At 41.0% G+C, this 18665-nt stretch overlaps 1 protein-coding gene across 2 annotated transcripts in view; it reads left to right on the top strand.

The window, feature by feature from the left end:
• The first annotated feature begins 208 nt into the window (after positions 1–208).
• The window catches only part of HIPK3 (homeodomain interacting protein kinase 3), a 105545-nt gene continuing 87088 nt past the window's right edge, over positions 209–18665 (top strand). The window contains exon 1 of one of the 2 annotated variants that reach the window (XM_049780077.1): positions 209–420. The gene's annotated coding sequence lies outside the window, so the exon portion shown is untranslated. The remainder of the gene's footprint in view (positions 421–18665) is intronic. The other variant, XM_049780078.1, reaches the window with a different exon arrangement.

Below are 18665 nucleotides of genomic sequence, written 5' to 3' on the forward strand. Positions count from 1 at the left end.
GCGCCAGGAGATGGGCCCCGAGCGCCTTGGGCCCCGCACCCTGCGCCGCCCGTAAGGCCTCCGCGGTGGGAGACTGGCAGGCCGGCCTCTCGCCACCCCACCCCACCCATCCCATCCCACCCCACCCCACCCCGAATTCCCGGGCAGGAAGATGAGGGAGACGGGCCCGGCGCTCAGCAGCCAGAAGAGCAGCAGAAGCAGCAGCCGCAGCCAGGAGAGGCCGTCTCCCCGATCGCTCTCCGCCGCCTGGACAAGATGGCAGCGGCCGCCCAGAGGGCCTGAGCCCGGGCTGGGTGGTGCCGCCTGCTGAAGTCCGCGTCGTCAGGCTCCCCGTCGCCCCGCCACGGCCCCGCACCCCGACTCCGGACATGCTCAGGGCCGCGGCCGCCCGAAGAGGGGAGAGCGCGGGCCTCTAGGAAGGTAAGGGCCGGCTGCCCCAGCAAACGCGCCCGACGGACGGACGGACGGACGGACGCACGGACAGGCGCTCAAGTGCACGCTGAAGGAGTATGGGGGGCTCGAGGAAAGGACGCGATCGGAGCTTTGGGGGCTCGTTGCATTGATCCCCCACTTCACACCCTCACGCCAGTCGAGGCCGGGTTGGAGCCAGCCGGGTTCCTGCGTTCATCGAGCCCCGCGGCCTCCTCCGGCTCGGCCCGGCTTGCGCAACGTTGTGTTCCCGGCAACCCCAAGTTTGCTTTCGCGCCCGCCTGCCTTCCCCGGGCCGAGCCCCCCGTCGCACACACGTCGCCACGGCGACCTCCGCTCGCTCTTGTCTTGCCAGACTGACTGACAGGTTGACAGGAACGCTTGGCACCCCAGGAGGCGCCTCGCCTCGCCTCGCCTCGCCTGCCTCGCCTCGTCCCGGCGAGGTGCACGGCCGGGAAGGGGTGTCCGGCGTTGGGGCCGGGAAGTGCGGGGAGGAGACGCGGGCTCGGCCGGCCCGAGAGGGGAGGGAGGAAGGCAGGAAGCAGGCCGGCCGGCCGGCAGGCAGGCAGGCAGGCAGGCTGGCTGGAAGGCAGGCAGGAAGGCGTGGCGCCACGGCCGCGCGGCGGGGCTGTTGCCGGCTTCTGCTTCTCGCGTTACGGCCGCCGCCGCCGCCGCCCTCGCCCGCTGCCCCCCTGGCGCGGCCCCGGAGCACTCGCGGGACGCCGGCCGACGAGGAGAATGTCTGTTTCCCCGCCGGCCCGGCCGCGGCCCAGTGGAAAATGGTACGTGGCGCCCCGGCCGGGCAGGCCGCTCTGGGGGGTCGGTCCCCCCAAATCCCTGGGATCGCGCCTCTGTGTGTGTGTGTGTGTGTGTGTGTGTGTGTGTGTGTGTGTGTGTGTGTGCAGATGACCTCAGCCCTGAACCCTGTTTTCACAACCTCTTGCTGCCCTGGGAGAGAATGAAAATTTTTTTCTTTTTGCCACCTGCTCGCCCGGTCCTTGGAGGCGCTCTGAGGAGCTTTATGGATGTCTTTTTTCTTGTTTCTTTTCCCCCTCCTAGGGTCAAGCTGCTGGGTAGTTGTGTTGTCAACTTTGAGGTCTCTAGGATAGGTAGGGTCCAAGGGCGGAAAAGTTCGCTGGTCATGCAACCTGGGGTGGGTGGTGTGTGTGTGTGTGTGTGTGTGTGTGTGTGTGTGTGTGTGTGTGCACCTAGGATCCAAGTGTGTGTGCGCGTGTGTGTCTAGGGTCCAAGTGTTTGTGTATGTGTGTCTAGGGTCCAAGTGTTTGTGTGTGTGTGTGCCTAGGATCTAAGTGTGTGTGTGCGTGTGTGTCTAGGGTCCAAGTGTTTGTGTGTGTGTGTGTGTGTGTGTGTCTAGGATCCGTGTGTGTCTAGGGTCCAAGTGTGTGTGTGCGTGTGTGTCTCTAGAATCTGTGTGTGTGAAATGTGTGTGTGTGTGTGTGTGTGTGTGTGTGTGTGTGTGTGTGTGTGCTGTTCTGGTCCTTCTAGGAGTGTCGGGTTCGGCCGGGTTCTTTTTTATCTCTGTCCCTCTCTCTCTGTCTTCTATTTTAGCTATCTGCGCGTTGACTTCTCAAGTGGATGGAGTTCTATTTTAAAACCCTTCTAGATCATCTCCCAGTTTTTAGTGGACTTAATTGAAAGAGAGTTCCCTTTTATTGGATCAGGTTTTTCTTTCATTCTTTTTTTTTTTTGTGCTGGGGGGGGGGTTGAGTCTTTTTTTGAGCGGGTGGGTGGGGTTTCTCGGTCCCCAGATAAACGACGTCTTCGATCCTCCCTTCTCGTTTAATTTTTTAGAAGCTGGACAAGCCTCACCATATGTTTAATAAGTCTAGATTCTGCTTGTGTTCGCAACCCGCAGTGCTAATTTTATGCAGAGGCGAGATAAGGTTTTCAGAGGTCATGATTAAACTTAGTATATTTAAGTAAACAAAACCTGCCTGACCTTTTTAAAGGCTAGGTTTTTTATCGTTTTATTGGGTACCTTGTGTCTTCATTCCTAACAGTAATTAAAAGGTAACCAACCAAATACAATTCTTTTCCCCAGGAGCAACAAGGTATTTCCTGGAATATTTAGGGGTGCGTTCACAGGGAGCTCAGCTAGAAATCCAGTGCTGACCTCCTTTCAAGTTTCTTTCTCTTGCATTTTGAAAAATATTTTCTAGTTGTGTTAGATCTGTGCTTAAATATTTAAGATTTTGGACATTTCATTTATTTATTTTTTTGTCCTTGTGGGAAAAGGGAATAGTATTCATTATCAAATTGTTTTTCCTATGCTAAGGAGTATGGAGAACTTTAGATGAAAACTATATTTAAAAAAGGTAAGAGGAACATGAAATGTAGAGCAGTCAACCACTAAATGGTTCATATTTATATTTGGACATTGCTGACTAAAGTAGCTAAACATGCATATTAGTCAAGCAAATCATAACATGGCCAGCCAGTCTTAGTTTATTGTCATAATACCTTTTCCACTGAACTAGTCATTATCTCCTTATAAACCAGTCATTGGCTTCTGGGCATAGGGTTTTAGAGTTACATAAAAGTAGATTTTTTTTTATGAGATAATTCTTATAAACATGCTTGAAAAGAAGCTTTAGATCATACTATTTTAATTTTTTGGATGTTCTGTCATGGGGTGCCATAAAAATAAGGTGCAAATTACTGAGGTATGTTGTTGAAACTAGTATGTCAGTATGCATAAATATTTGTTTATTGCCAGGTATTGAAAAATTTTTATTCCCTCCCCCCCTTGAAACTTTAAAAATTAACAGTTGGCAAGTGAACATTTTTTGGGTAGTGGTGGAACCTCCCAAGAAGTGCAGAGGGTTCCCCAGGGATATTCTGGCCCAGGCCATAGGCCACAAGCCACCAGGACCTCCACATGTGCTCTAGTCGTTGAGTTATCTTCAGCTCTCAAATGAACTTTTTGGTTGAGCTTTTGTTTGACATATTTGATACATGTACTGAGGGCATGGGTGTGTGTGTGTGTGTGTGTGTGTGTGTGTGTGTGTATGTGTGTGTGTGTGTGTGGTGCACATGGCCGAAAGGGAGAAATAAACATTTTAGATTGCTGAAATACTGTTTACCCACCTGTTTCGCCTTCATTGAATATAATACATATTTGTCTGCTATTTTCTAACTGAACACACTTTTTTTGTTTGTTTTTGGGTCACACCCAGCAGTGCTCACAGCTTATTTCTGGTTTATGCTCAGGGATCATTCTTGGCAGGATCAGGTGATTCTATGGTTTAATGGGGACCAAATCCTGGTCAGGAGTGTGCAAGACAAACACCCTACCCACTGTACTATCATTGCTCCATTCCCTTAAAATGCTTTTTATTCATTTTTTAAAATAACTTATTTAGAAAGATGTGAGGGGAGAGAAAGAAAGAAGTATATGTAGGAGAGAGATTAATTAATTTAATTAAAAATTAAATGTGTTCTTAAGGAACTTCTATATTCTTCATATTTAAAATATATCTTAACAAGTTATTTTGCCAAATTTTTATAGGACACATAACTTGCTATAAAATATATTTGTTCCTGCCAACCTTGTAAAAATTTTGTAAATTATTCATGTGAAATTTGAACTGTCCTAATTTTTATTATATTTTAATTATTTTTTAACAAACTACTTTTATTTATTTTTTGGGGGGTGATTGGGTCACACCTGGCTGTGCTCAGGGATTACTCCTGGCTCTGTACTCAGAAATTGCTCCTTGCAGGCTCAAGGGACCATATGGGATGCCGGGGCTTGAACCCAGGTCTGTTCCGAGTCAGCTACATGCAAGGCAAACTCTCTACTGCTGCGTTATGACTCTAGTCCCTGTCCTAATTTTTAATGTCTGAAGTTGGGATTTCCAATGCTCCATGTTTTTTTTTGTTTTGTATGAAACATTCTTTTCATACAGCTGGTGGTACTCAGGACTTAATCCTGGCTCTATGTTCAGGGATCACTCCTGGTGAGATTTAACCATGTTCTAGGGAAGAATACCTGCTATATAGTATTCTTCTGGCTCCCATGGCTCACAGTCCCATGTGGTGCTGGGCATAGAACCTAGGCCTCTTGCTTGCAAAGTCTTAGAAAACCCTTTGAACTCAAACCCTTTGAGCTTTCTCTCTGACCTCTAAAAGTAGTCATATTTCTTTTTCTCAGTGGTGAAACAAAGTAGAGCCTCACATGTGTGAGGCACGCACTTTTTCTGCTTTCTGAGACACATCCGCTGTGGGGACCCCCCCCCCCTCCAAACACACACCATACATTCTCTATACTCACACGTATACTTTTTTAAAAATAATTAATATATGCTATATTTAACTTGGAAATTAATTCTGAACACAAACTACTAGAACTTGTTTAAATAGAGGAATCTTATGTATTTTTAAGTCATAGAGGCTTCATGCAAAATATGCACTTGAGCTTTCTTGAGCCATCTCTCTAAGCCACCATGTATTATAAAAATGTGTTCCCGGGGCCGGGCGGTGGCGCTAGAGGTAAGGTGCCTGCCTTGCCTGCGCTATCCTTGGATGGACCGCGATTCGATCCCCCGGTGTCCCATATGGTCCCCCAAGCCAGGAGCGACTTCTGAGCGCATAGCCAGGAGTAACCCCTGAGCGTCACCGGTGTGGCCCAAAAAACAAAATAAACAAAACAAACAAAAAATGTGTTCCCATTCTTTTCATATAACTTGCTGAAAGCTTTGTGATGGAAAACCCCTTATATAATACATGTGTAAGTCTAAAGAAAATATTTTCAGTAGTCTTATTGGTTTTGAATACAGCTGCTTAAAAAGTATATTTTCCAAGAGTCGATGAGATGCAGGTAAGGTTTGCCTTGCATGGGGCTGACCCAGGTTCAATTCCTGGCACCTTATATATTTCCCTGAGCACCACCAGGAGTGATCCCTGAGCACAGAGCCAGGAATAAGCACAGAGCATTAACAGGTGTGGCTCCAAAATCAGAAAAGAAAAATATATATACATACACATATTTTGCCCAGTATCTTTGAGCAGTTAAGATAATTAAATAAAAAAGGGGCCGGGTAGGTGGCGCTGGAGGTAAGGTGTCTGCCTTGCAAGCGCTAGCCAAGGAAGGACCGCGGTTCGATCCCCCGGCGTCCCATATGGTCCCCCCAAGCCAGGGGCGACTTCTGAGCACATAGCCAGGAGTAACCCCTGAGCGTCAAACGGGTGTGGCCCAAAAACCAAAAAAAAAAAAAAAAGATAATTAAATAAAAAAGATAATTGAATAAAAATATATCTATTTGGAAAAAGGGATATATATTAGAGGTAGAAATTTTGAACTTACTGAGAGTCTTAGGAGAGCCAAAACACTATTTTTCTTTCCTACTAAAGAGGAAATATAGTTTATTTATTTTAGTTGGCTTGGTATAATTAAGAGTGATATATAAGAAAAAAACAATTAGTGTACTGTTTGTGTAGCTTTGTCATAGGTTTTTTTTTCCCACCTTCATTTCCTCACTGCTTGACTAGGTTAGAATAGATTTTGTAAGGATATATGCCATACACTTTGACTAAATAGTCTTCAAGTTAGATCTTTACCAGCTTGGCAAATGAGGGCGTTCTCATTTGATACTTGGAACATATGTCACTACACAGAGGGACATATTACCTTTGTTCTGAGGCATGCTGCTTTTAAGCTAGGATACCAGACCTTGCTCTCATTATTTATATGGAATTTAAAACACTGAATGAGTATTGAATAGATTGTAATACTGTGTTTCAGTATTTGTGTGGTATTTGTGGCATAGGGGCAATAAAAGGATTAAAGAGATTTGTTTGTCTTTTTTTGGGACTACACCTGGTGTGTCCAGGGCTTAGTCCTGGACCTGCACTCAGGGGTCAATTCTGGCAGGCTAAGGGAACTTTAGGAGTTGCCAGGTATCGAAACTGGGTCAGCCGTACGCAAGGCAAGTGCTGTACTAGGCGTATTATAGCTCTGGGCCTTCAAGAGATTTATTTTTATATTGAGTCAATGTCTAGTTACTATTATGGAAAACTGTTTTTTCCCAATTGAAAATATTTGAAACAAAACCACACATACATTTTTTTTTTTGGTGCAGGTTCATACCTAGCAATATGAACTACTTCTGACATGGTGCTCTCAGGGTCCCATGTGGTGCTGGGGATAGAACCTAGGCCTCTTGCTTGCAAAGCCTTAGAAAATCCTTTGAGCTCAAACCCTTTGAGCTTTCTTCCTGACCTCTATAAGTAGTCATATTTCTTTTTCTTAGTGGTGAAACAAAGTAGAGTCTCACATGTGTGAGACTCACAGTGAGGCATGCACTTTTTCTGCCTTCTGAGACACATCCACTGAAACACACACACACACACACACACATACACACACACACACTATATGTCCTCCATACTCACAAGTATACTTTTTTTGAAAAAATAATAATTACTTTGATTCAACCAAGTTTTTTTTTTTTTGTTTTGTTTTTGAGCCACATCCATCAATGCTCGGGGTTTCTCTCTCCTGGCTCTGCACTCAGGAGTTATTCCTGGTGGTGCTTTGGGGATCATATGGGATGTCGGGGATTAAACTGGGTCGTCCTGCAAGATGAGTGCCCTACCTCCTATATTATTTCTGTTGCCTATTTCTTTTACTTTTTTAAAGGTGAGAATTTTTCCTTCAATTTACTAGAGATTAAGAGTTGAGTCAGCTATAAATTAATGAACTGTTGTGGTAGCTTGAAGAGAAAGATTAACAATACAATAGTCCTCCTCCCCACTCCAAACCATCAACACATTTTTCTTTCTTTTACATGGTTTCAGTTACCTGTGGTCAGTTGCATTCCAAAAATAATACATAGAGCATATTCTCATGGGTTATTGCTGTACAATTGTATATTGATTTAATTGTTCTGTTATCAGTAATTTTCTTACTGTGCTTAACTTATGAATTAAGATTCCTCATAAATATGTATGCATGTATGTATGTATAGGGAAAATCAGTATATGTAGGGTTCAGTGCTATCATGGTTCAATGCCAAACATTCCCCATCAATAAAGGAGAACTAGAGTACATTTTGGCACCTGCTTAGTGATCAGTCTTGTAAAATAGTATGTTTATTTCCTTTCACCAGTTTTTAAAACCTGCCCATCCCTGCACCCTTATCCTTCCTTTCTTGCTCTTTGCATCTTTCTGGTCCATATGGAAAAAAGTATTTTTCACATTGGACTCCAGAGATACTACAGCAGGTCTGGTGGTCTTCATCTTGCTTGTGACGTTCCACTGTTTTTTTTTTTTTTTTTTTTTTTTTTGGTTTTTGGGCCACACCCTGTGACGCTCAGGGGTTACTTCTGGCTATGCGCTCAGAAGTTGCTCCTGGCTTCTTGGGGGACCATATGGGACGCCGGGGGATCGAACCGCGGTCCGTCCTAGGCTAGCGCAGGCAAGGCAGGCACCTTACCTCCAGCGCCACCGCCCGGCCCCCACGTTCCACTGTTTTGACACTATATAAGATCCCCTGAGCACAAAGTGAAGAAGTAAGCTTTAAGCACTGACCCAAACAAACAAATGAAAAATAACTTTCATAATGTAGGATTTAGGGAAGAACAACTTTTTGTATAATTAAGAAAACTCAGAGTTGGAGCAGTGGCACAAGTGGTAAGGCATTTGCCTTGCACGCGCTAACCTAGGATGGACCATGGATGGTCCCTCAAGCCAGGAGTGATTTCTGAGCAGTGGTCCTCAAACTATGGCCCACGGGCCACATATTGTATTTGTATCTGTTTTGTTTCTTCATTGCAAAATAAGATATATGCAGTGTGCATAAGAATTCGTTCATATTTTGTTTTTACTATAGTCAGACCCTCCAATGGTCTGAGGGACAGTGAATTGGCCCCCTGTTTAAAAAGTTTGAGGACCCCTGAAACAGGAGTAACCCCTGAGTGTGGCCCACAAAGCAAAAAAAAAAATCTTATTATGAGCCTAACTTGGAATTAGAAATATAAAGAATGCAGAACACATTATTGCTATTAAAATGAGTTTGGGGCCAGGAGAGATAGGTAGAACCCTAGTCTTGCAGCCCAACCCAAGTTTGATCCCTTGCACTGCGTATGGTCTCTTGTGCTCTTTCAGGAGTGTCCTTGATATAGAACTAGCAGTAAGCCCTGGGAACTGTAAGATATGGCCCAAAATCCAACCTCTTCCTGACTCCTTTAAAAAAGTTTGGCTTACCAAACTTTTATATGAATGTTCATATAATATAGGGATTTTTTCAAAATGAGTTAAAGCCTGGATTTAGTTTTCTATTTTGTCACATACACAATCTTTTGTTGAATCTGAGAAGAACATCTCAGCTTTCAAAGGTTATGTTTTCCATATTGCGTGTGTGCATGCGTGCGTGCATGTGTGTGTGTGTGTGTGTGTGTGTGTGTGTGTGTGTTTGTGCTCTTTTGCAAATTTGCAGGGCTTACTCCTGTCAGTCTGGGGGACATTATGTGATACTGGGATCAACTCTATCAGCCATGTGCAAGGATATTGCGTGTGTGTGTGTGTGTGTGTGTGTGTGTGTGTGTGTGTGTGAGAGAGAGAGAGAGAGAGAGATCCCCCCCAAATTAAAAAACCTAAAAATGATTACATATAAGAGAAATAAAGATTCAAGAATAATAAGACAGGAAAATATATTTTACTTTTTTGAGCTGTTCCTTTTCATATAGATAAGGATATAGGTTGTGAGAGATTGATTCTTTAGTATAATTATTACTCACAATAATTATTGAAAAGAATGATCTGCCAGGGGTAGAGTTAGATGAAATTTAATTTTTCTTTATATAAGTCTTACTATTGGAACATTCTAATTGGAAATAAAATGTTTAGATTTGGTAGATGTTGACTAGTCAGATGAAACTGTGAGTCATTCCCTTCTCCCTTTAAATTTTATAATTATTCTAAATTATATCTACTTATGGCTTACCAAGAAAATGTTTATTATTTTTTGTTTTGAGCCACACCCAGTGGCACATAGGGCTAAGGATCCCTCCTGGCAGGAATTGGGAATAACTACACAGTGCTGGGGTTCAAATCCATATTAGTTTCATTTAAGGCAAGAGGCTATACTGTCATTCTGGCCCCCCAAAATATTTAAGATTTGATAAGAAATATTATTTTTGATTATATTATTCCAGTTTAGAAATTTATAAAGAAGCATTTGATATACTTTGAATATTTACATTAACTTTGAATTCTTCAACATTACCTTGCTTTTTTGCTGAATAGTTACTGTCTGTTAGGTATGACATTATATATCTATATATATAATTATATATGTATTTTGGGTTTTTTTGCATAATTAAAATTTTTTAAATTTATTTAAACACCTTAATTACATACATGATTGTGTTTGGGTTTCAGTCATGTAAAGAACACCACCCATCACCAGTGCAACATTCCCATCACCAATGTCCCAAGTCTCCCTCCTCCCCACCCGACCCCCGCCTGTACTCTAGACAGGCTCTCCATTTTCCTCATACATTCTCGTTATTAGGACAGTTCAAAATGTAGTTATTTCCCTAACTAAACTCATCACTCTTTGTGGTGAGCTTCCTGAGGTGAGCTGGAACTTCCAGCTCTTTTCTCTTTTGTGTCTGAAAATTATTATTACAAGGGTGTCTTTCATTTTTCTTAAAACCCATAGATGAGTGAGACCATTCTGCGTTTTTCTCTCTCTCTGACTTATTTCACTCAGCATAATAGATTCCGTGTACATCCATGTATAGGAAAATTTCATGACTTCATCTCTCCTGACAGCTGCATAATATTCCATTGTGTATATGTACCACAGTTTCTTTAGCCATTCGTCTGTTGAAGGGCATCTTGGTTGTTTCCAGAGTCTTGCTATGGTAAATAGTGCTGCAATGAATATAGGTGTAAGGAAGGGGTTTTTGTATTGTATTTTTGTGTTCCTAGGGTATATTCCTGGGAGTGGTATAGCTGGATCGTATGGGAGCTCGATTTCCAGTTTTTGGAGGAATCTCCATATCGCTTTCCATAAAGGTTGAACTAGACGGCATTCCCACCAGCAGTGGATAAGAGTTCCTTTCTCTCCACATCCCCGCCAACACTGTTTATTCTCATTCTTTGTGATGTGTGCCATTCTCTGGGGTGTGAGGTGGTATCTCATTGTTGTTTTGATTTGCATCTCCCTGATGATTAGCCGGCTCCCTGTGTGTGACACCAGGCGGGGAAAATCCACGAAAGTACACCGGCCCAGTGGGGCCCAACTGTGAAAAACTGTGAGTGTGACCTGTATATGTCTGTCTACTGCCCTCTTGTATGTATTTTGGTTTTTAAAATTCAAAATAGTAAACTTTGAAACATTTGTAGAAAATAAATTGTTTAGGGCCGGAGAGAGAGCACAGTGGTAGGGCATTTGCCTTGCAGGCAGCCAACCCAGGACAGACAGGGGTTTGAATCCTGGCATCCCATATGGTCCCCCGTGCCTGCCAGGAGCGATATCTGAGCACAGAGCCAAGAGTAACCCCTGACTGGTGAAAGGGAGTGTTCTGTCTGACTGAAACCCAACTTACAATCATGCTTGTAATTGTGGTGCTTAAATAAAGGTTAAGAAGAAAAAAAGAGTAATCCCTGAGCAATGCAGGGTCTGACCCAAAAACAAACAAACCAACGAAAAAAAAAGAAAAGAAATTGTTTAGAAAATGTTTCTTTTCCTCTAACACAATCATTTAAAGGTCTAACATTTTCACTTGTGAATTAGTTGACTGTGTAATCTGTTCAATAATACAATGAATCCTGAAGGTTTGGTAAGCTATACGACTTTAGGTATATAATGCAATCGTAAATAGTTAATAAATTAGATGGAGTGATAACATTGAAAATTAAACCTAGCTATCTGGGGTCATTTCTTCTAATGCATGATTTAAATTAATTCTTTTGAGGACTTTCTAATGAGAGTAAATAGTTGAGGAGCATACAATGACAAAAATACAATACAAAAAAATTAGGTAAAGGAGCTAGTTCAGTGGGGTGAGCATTTTTTTCTGCATGTGGGACCCTTATTTGATTCCTGGCATGCATGAACTCACACACTGCTATCAGGAGCCAAGGACTTGGCTAGTTGTAGAGCCTTTGACTTGCATGGTTGAGGCTCTGGAATTGATTCTTAGCACCACTTTTTAGAAAAGTAATACTAGCAGTCGATGTGGTCTACCCAACCACCATAAAAAAAAGAAAGAAAGAAAGAAAGAAAGAAAGAAAGAAAGAAAGAAAGAAAGAAAGAAAGAAAGAAAGAAAGAAAGAAAGAAAGAAAGAAAATAAGAATTCAGGTGATAGGAAATATAACATAGTCTATAGTTAATGATTCTTTGCTTCACTATATTCTTGAAACCAAACCAACAAAAATCGTGTTTTTGGTCAGGTTGTGATAGTTTCAGTGAAGATGATATAATTATTTCTGTTGTACATTAGTTTTAATTGTAGTTTACATTAAAGAACATTAGTATTGGGTTAAAAATGCTACTTTAAAATGTCTTTTTTTGGGGGACCAGAGAGATAGGACAGCAGTAGGGTGTTTGCCTTGAATGCAGCCAACCCAGGACAGACTGGGTTTTGATTCCCGGCATCCCATCTGGTTCCATGAGCCTGCCAGGAGCGATTTCTAAGTGCAGAGCTAGGAGTAACCCCTGAGTGCCACTGGGGGTGGCCCCAACCCCCCCCAAAGGGGAAAAGTGTTTTGGGAAGAATTGTTATTTACAGTACTATTAATAGTTTCATGTATATCATCTCAATACTATACCCACCACCAGGGTACCCACTTCCCTCCATTAAGTTCCCAAATGCTTTTCCTATTCCCCTCTCTCCCATAAATTTAGTTCTATTGACCATCTCTCTAATTCTGTTGCCTTTGGCCATTTGTTTCTTCTTTACTGTGTTTCTTTAGGTCCCACATATGAGAGATCTTTCTGTATCTATTCCTTTCCTTCATTCAACATGTTATTCTGTAGTTCCATTTTGTAGAAATGTGCATGATTTTCTTTCTTACAGTTGCATAGTAGTCCATTGTGTATGATCTCAACTTTTATTTATCATACCTCCAATTTGAAGAACTGTTGCTTACAAAGTTTTTGATAGTTGAGTTTTAGCCATATAATATTTCAGGTCCAATCAGCTCCCATCATTGATGTTCACATACTCCATTTCCTCCTATCCCTCTGCCTGCCATCTTGACAGGCACATTACAAATTTTGGAGGTTGCAGGTTAGAGCATATGTTTTCAGTGTCGTTAAGTCTGTGCTTTCGATATATATTTATACCACATTTCCACATCATCATTATAACTGCAGTCCTGACCCCTGCTCCTCAATTACTTCCTTTTCTCATCTTCTTTGCCTCCTTAATTTCCTCCCTTCTCTATCCTCCTTTTCTCTAACCTCTTGGGTCATGGGTGATCTAGGTATACTTCCAAGTTCAGGAGTTATTGATCCATAGTTGGGCATTAGGGTTGTTCCCAAAAATGTTAGTTTCTTTTTTCTTTTTGGGCCACAACTGGTGATGCTCATAGCACTGGCTATGTGCTCAGAAATCGCTCCTGGCTTGGGGGACCATATGGGATGCTGGGGGTCCATCCTAGGTTAGATTGTTAGAGTTTGGGTCTTTTGATTCCATTGTTGTTGACTTCGGCTTGGATATTTAGTTCTGTCCTTTTTCTCCACCAATGCACCTGAGATCGCTTGGTCCCTGGCTCCCATCTTTACATATTTGTGTTTCTCCTTCACCCAGTTTCTTTTCTTCTTGCTATATTCTGGGGCCAAGGGTGTTCGAGACAACTCTTATTAGACCATTGCATTTTTTTTAATGCAGCTGTTCTAAGTACCACATAATAAGCAATATTATTCTGTAACCTCCTCCTGGCTTACTTCATTTAACATAATATCTTCCAGTTCCATTCATGTTGCAGCAAATTGCATGATTGCATCATTCCTTACAGCCATGATGTATTCCATTGTATATATAGACTACATTTTTATGATCTACTGTTGTTAGACATCTAGGTTGATTCCAAGTCTCTGCTATTATACTGAGTGCTGTAATGAAGAGCAGTGTGTATACACCCTTTTGGATGAATGTTTTTTTCTGTCCTGGGAATAGATATCCAAAAGAGGGTTGTATGGCAGCTCAATTTTGAGTTTACTGAGAGCCCTCTATACTATTTTTTCATAGGGGTTGAACCAGAATGGATGAGAGTTCCTTTCTTGCCACATCCCTGCCAACAGAGATTGTTCCTAGAATTTTTGACATGTGCATCCTCATTGTTGTCTTGATTTGGATTTCCCCTAATGATAAGTGATGATGAACATCTTTTTCATGTGTTGATCTTCCTGAGAAGTGTTCATTTCCTTTCCCCATTTTTTGATGTTTATTTTATTTTGTTTTTTAAATTTAATTCCCAATAGGCAGGGTATAGGGAAGAAAAGAGAAGGAAAGGGTAGAGAAGGGAAGAAAAGGGAAGGAAAGAGAAAGGGATAGAGGGAATGAAGTAAAGGAGGGAGGAAAGGGGGAGGGAAGGTGGTTTTTAGGTTTTGTGGAGTTAACCTTTGTGAGTACTTAGACATCAAACCTTTATCTGAATGTTGAGTGTAAAATTTTTTTCCATTTAGTTAGCTGTCTTAAATTTTAGCCCTTGTTTCTTTTGCCATACAGAAACTGTAGTTTTATGTAGTCTTATTTATTCATTATAGCATTATTTGATGTTATAACCCTTGCCATTGGCAACCTATCATCGAAGACTTCTTTGAGGTCGTAAGTCTTGGAGTGTTCTGCATTTGTTTTCTCATTGAACTTTATGGATTTGGGTCTAATCTCAAGGTCTTTAATTCACTTTGAATTGACTTTTGTGTAAAGTGTGAGATATGGATCGAGATCTTTAATTTTTTACAGAAGATCTTTAATTTCTTACATGTCATATCCAATTCTTCCAACACCACTTGTTGAAGAGACTGTCTTTTACCTATGTTTAATCAAAGGATAGCATTAATGAGTATTTTGACAATGGATTAGGCACTTTTTGACTGTGTTTTACTGACATTTGATTTTTTTTAAAGCTCTACTCTAGCCTACATCTCTTTCATTTCTCTCAGACGAGTCTATGTAGAGAGATAGCAGGAATGAAGTTCATCCAGAATTCCAACTCATTGTCTCTGAATATAGCTTTTTCCAGCACACGTTGTTTTCACTGTTCTTGCAGAAAAAGAAATTACTTCCTTCTGTGTTAACTCCTTACTCTATTGTGCAACTTACTCTTCATTGCTAATTTGCATCTAGGGCTTGTCCAATAATTTCCAAGTGCCTTTTCCTTCACCCCTTTACCTTAGCCTTCAATGATGCCAGATTTTGGTGCTAGAGAGTTATGAAGGTGCTATAGATGTTTACTGTGCCATATGCTGACCTGGATTAGATCCCACATCCCAGTAATTTATGTACCAGTACCAGCATAGCTAGATGTAGGTTAATAACCCCCTATAGTCCCCACCATTTACTTCTTGGGTACAGTATAAATCTGTTCATGCCAATCTAGTGATATTATTAAGCTCTTTAGTTGTTTCATTTGTATCTTCTGCATTTTTCCAGGTAATTTCATCTAGAGATTGGAGTATACTTGATTCTAATCTTTGATCTCTGAATTGCCTCTGGATCTTCATAGTCCCCTTATTGGAAGCTCTGACTGTATTATTATGTATTATAATTGTATCATAATAAATTATAAATATATTATAAATATATACAATATAACAAATATAAATAATTGTATTATAATACAATTGTATTATTTTTTCCCCCCAGTATTTCATTTCTGGTATACTCATTTCTTTCTTTTACTATTTATGTTTGAAACCTTACATCTCAAAATGATTTTTTTCTTGGGTATGTTAAATAAACCAAAGAACCATCATTTGGCTAAAAAGCAGCTCAAAGGAATTAGGACATACTTTTCATGCAGAAGTCCAGTTTTTTTTGGGGGAGCACTACCAGGAGCCACATATCAGTACTGAGCCTGGTGTGACCCCAATAAAAAACAAGCCAGAAAAAAAAAACACAAAACGCCAGTACATTGCAGTTTGCAAAGCAAAATTTGACCTACTTATCAAATTGCATTTCTGGAAATCAATATTAAGAAAGTTTTAAGCTACAAAAATAACATGAAAATGTTCATTGTAAGTTTATGAATAATGACAATAGGGGAAAAAGGGAGGTCAGCAAATGGTGATTTGCTTATTTGTTAAAATCCTTTGGTTTGTAAAATAACAAAAATATCTTTTAAGAGAAGAGATTGGTAAATTATCAAATTATACCTATGAGTGTCCAGAGATGTGGCTCAGTGGTAGAGCACTTGCGTTATATGTGTGGCATTGCATGATGGAAGTGACCTGAATAAAGTTTTTCTTAAATATTTTATAACTTGTAGTAGTTGAATAATGGCCTATTCATTTATAATTAACATGTAATCATTATTTTAATTTTGGACCACAGCAGAGGTTACTGCTGGAAGAGCTTGGGGTGGGGGGAATTCTGTTGAATGCTGGGGATTGAACCCAGGTTGGCCATTTGCAAGGCAAGCACTCTACCTGCAGTGCTATTTCTGTGACCCCCCCCCAGTAATCATTTTGATATCTAAAATTTCTATCTTGCTTTTTATGCAGATGCCAAAAATAGTGTGAGATCTATTTTGGTCAGTAATAAATTTTTAGTTATCTTGGGGTTGAAATAATAGCACAATGGTTAGGCTGTTTGCCTTGTACACAGCTGATCCAGGGTTGATGCCTGGCATCTCATATGGTCGTCCCCGCCATATCCCAGTCCACCGGGAGTGATTTTTGAGCACTGAGTGCCATCATTGTGGCCCAAAAACCAAAATGAGGAAAAAAGAAAACATTTTAGTTATTTGAGAATAAATTTTTTTTATCAGTGAACTAACATTTTATGCCCATTTTCAGAGAGATGATTTTCTGTTTCTTAAAATTTTATTGAATGGTGGGGCCAGAGAGATAGCATGGAGGTAGGGCGTTTGCCTTTCATGCAGAAGGTCATCGGTTCGAATCCCGGCGTCCCATATGGTCCCCCGTGCCTGCCAGGAGCAATTTCTGAGCATGGAGCCAGGAGTAACCCCTGAGCACTGCCGGGTGTGACCCAAAAAATCACACACACACAAAAAATTATTGAATGGTATTGATGATTATCTTATTTTTATTATCAGATAACTGAAACGTTTGCAATTCTACCTTTCTTTCCTTTTCAACTGAGTTCTATCCTCTGTATTGCATGTGGTTTACAGAGTGCTGCTAGGAGTGACCCTTGTACAGAACCTGAGCACCTGTAACAGAAACTGAGTACTTGTAACATCCAAACAAAAAGGAATACCTGACAGTTAAATATCAAAATTAAAAACGTGTGTTTCTGGATGCCTGAGCAAGTACAGAGGTTAGTTTGCCTTGCACACTGATGATCTGGGTTGAATTCCCAGCCTTCCATATGGAACTCCAAGCCCACCAGGATTTATTCCTGAGTAGAAAGCCAGTAGAAATCCTTAAGCACTATCAGGTGTGCCCCCACCCCCCCAAAAAAAAAAACCAAAAAGAGGGGGATGTTTCAACATTAAAAAGACTTGTAGGTTGCCAGAATTTTAAAAAATGACATTTATATTAAGTGGCTTATTTGGCAACTAAAATATAAGTCAATAGAATATTGTTTTAGGAATTAAAAATAAAGAAACTTTAAAGTTAGCGAAGTAGGGCCATATTTGGACCATATGGAATATTGATAAGGTTTGGAAGGAACCAGTTGACTTTTTCAATTTGTGTTCGCTGCTGTTCTCATCCTTTGCTTTTGCTGTTGTAATAATCTGAGGTCACACACATGCTTGGTTTTGGTGCTTATACATTTGGTTATGGTGCTTCCAGGAGTTACCCATTTGGTCGCATTGCTCTTCTACTTGACTGCCATGAGTTGTACTCTTTTTATTTGAGGGCTTGTAACATGTGCTCACCAGTGGTCAATTCCTTTAGTTGTGGTGTTCACCATAGGTATCTGCTCACACATGCTTCCCAATGGTTGTATTTCCACACACTTTTCAATTACATTGCTTGCACACATATGGTTGTGGTAGACTGAAGAGAGTAGAGCTAAGGTCACACATACTGCAAGTGGGAAACACCAGGGATCAAACCTTTCAATCTTAAATTGGCAAGGCAAATGCTTTGTCACTGAGATATATTCAGAACTCTCTCCATTTTATTTTTTGAGGCCCAAGTATGTCTTTTCATAAATAATTAAAAGTAAAAGCAATAATGAACTTATATGGCTGTGAATATTTTATTTCTGAGTTTTATTGGTATGTTGGGGCAGTTACTGATTTCACAGCACTAATTTTGTTATATTTTGTTGTTGGGTCATGTCCAGCAATGCTTAGGTGTTAATCATAGCTTTGTGCTCAGGAATTACTCCTGGTGGTGCTGGGGGTGGGGAAAGTATGTGAAATATATATATACATATATATACATATATTTGTGCTATATATACATATATATGTATATACATAATTTTGAGTGATCTAGTTCACTTTCAGGTAAGAAATTAGAAATACAAAATAAGAATTTTGCAGTTGTAGAATTTATGGATAACCCATGAATTTGCAAAGTTTCTATAGGGGCCAGAGAGATAGCACAGCGGTAGGGCGTTTGCCTTGCACTCAGGACAGACCTACTTAGGACAGACGGTGGTTCAAATCCCGGCATTCCATATGGCTCCCCTGAGCCTAGGAGTGATTGCTGAGCGCAGAGCTAGGAGTAACCCCTGAGTGCCACCAGATGTGACCCAAAAACCAAAAAAAAAAAAAAGAGAAAAGTTTTTATAGAACTTATCATATAGAATGTGATTATATAAGTGTTAACTTAGAACTTTTGAATTATGATTTACAAATTTTTATTGTTTCAGACTTTTTTTATTGTTGTTGTTGGTTTTTGGGCCACACTTGGAAATGCTCAGGGATTACTCCTGGCTCTGCTCAGGAACTATTCCTGCCAGTGCTCAGGGGACCATATGGAATGCCGAGGATAGAACCTGGGTCAGGCTGCAAGTGTACATGGTCTCCGACCCCTTTACAATTTTGCAGAATCTGGTTGATCATTTTTTGTTTCAAAAGTTGGAATGTTTTGCTAAGTCAGATGAAGCTTGT

Source organism: Suncus etruscus, chromosome 9 (assembly GCF_024139225.1).
Source record: "Suncus etruscus isolate mSunEtr1 chromosome 9, mSunEtr1.pri.cur, whole genome shotgun sequence".
In the NCBI taxonomy this organism is placed as follows: Eukaryota; Metazoa; Chordata; class Mammalia; order Eulipotyphla; family Soricidae; genus Suncus; species Suncus etruscus.